This window comes from Saimiri boliviensis, chromosome 11 (assembly GCF_048565385.1).
Source record: "Saimiri boliviensis isolate mSaiBol1 chromosome 11, mSaiBol1.pri, whole genome shotgun sequence".
Taxonomy (NCBI): Eukaryota; Metazoa; Chordata; class Mammalia; order Primates; family Cebidae; genus Saimiri; species Saimiri boliviensis.
This window is the reverse complement of record NC_133459.1, coordinates 103,456,707-103,458,325: the sequence shown is the minus strand read 5'-3', so window position 1 is coordinate 103,458,325 and position 1,619 is coordinate 103,456,707.

Sequence of the window (1,619 nt, the reverse complement as noted above, 5' to 3'; positions counted from 1 at the left end):
ACACCTTTCCAAAAAGAGGCAGCCCATGGATGGTAAGAGCAAGATGGAATAGTTGTGCCTGGTAGTAAAAATATGTATCATCCTTCATTTCATCCAGCTTTGAAACTTCTGTTAGCAGCTCACACATGCCCCCAAGGGTAGCTCCTGAAATCTACTAAAGAAAAGTTAAATAGAATTAGTTTTGTTCAGTATCTTCCATTCTGTAAGACTGATCATTTGCGGTCAAGAACGACATATTAATGGAACCAAAGAATATATACCATTAACATTTTGTCTTAATTCTACAAATGTCTAAAAGTCTCTGTAATTCTCTTAAAAATAAAAAAAAATCAAGCAATATTAATTTAAGGAGTACTTTAGTTGAGCAATCAGTTATATATAAAATCAATGTTATATTTCTCCTGTTATTTACGGTATATGGCATTACATTGCAAAAACTACCTTATCTTTTACAAGGGGTAGAGGATTTGAGGAACCAAAACTTCCAGAATTCCTAGTATGAACTGAGCATATCATTTCACCTACATCTACAAGATATTATCTCCATCTTGTATGAATGAAAACAAAATTCAGAGAAATTAGATAACCACTTCATGCTAGCCTGCACAACGGATTGAGATTCCTTCTCAAAAAAAAGAAACAGACACCAAATCCACAGAACTTCACTCTGATGTGGAGTAGCAATTAAGAGCATGAAATCTGGAGCTAGACTTCCTGAGTGTGAATCCTGGCTCCATGTGACCTTAGACAAGTCACTTAACCTCTTCTGTTGTATTAAAAGAGTGAAAGTGTGGGAATGCTTAAAACACTGCCTAGCACTTAATAAAGTCCATAAACATGTTCGGTATTCAATATACCATGGGGAACCAATTAAGGTAATGGAATTAGCATGTGACCTAACTGGTCTACTTATATAGTTTTCCTTAACGTGCTATATTAAGGGGGCTGTATTTAGGAGCTGAAAAAGGAGCTTGGGGCTGCCATTGTGTTGCAAAGTTAAGAGGAATATATATTGAATCTATATAATTAGTAATGATAGGTTCTCAGTCCTGGGAGCTCTCTGGTTGTCCAGATCCCAAAGACAGACCATGGGCGATGGTTCACATTCTCAGGAGCTCCTGAGATTGGAGAGGCACATTTCCTTTCTTTAAAATAGTCATGGTAGGTACATGCTTTCATGTGAAATTGTCATTCCATTTCTTATTCAGTCTTTCATGATTTTTATTAGATTTTCTTAGAAAATACTAGCACATTAGAAAATAAAAATTGGGGCTCATAGCAAAGAACATTGGATGTCTGGCCAGTTTGGAACACATGATTCTTTTAAGAGATGCCAGGGACATTACCCTCTTAGGAGAACCGGGAGCAACAGGCTTAAAGGGATTCTAGACACTGCATGTATTAATTATTAGAACATCATTCTTTGTTCCTCTATTCTATTACTCACTGGTGACTAACCTTAAGGAGAAAGGTCATTACTACAAACAGCAAGAAAACAGGGGTTTTTTTGTTTGTTTGTTTTTTGTTTTTAATTGCATTTTAGGTTTGGGGGTACATGTGAAGAACATGCAAAATTGTTGCATAGGTACACACATGACAGTGTGGTTTTCTGCCTTCCT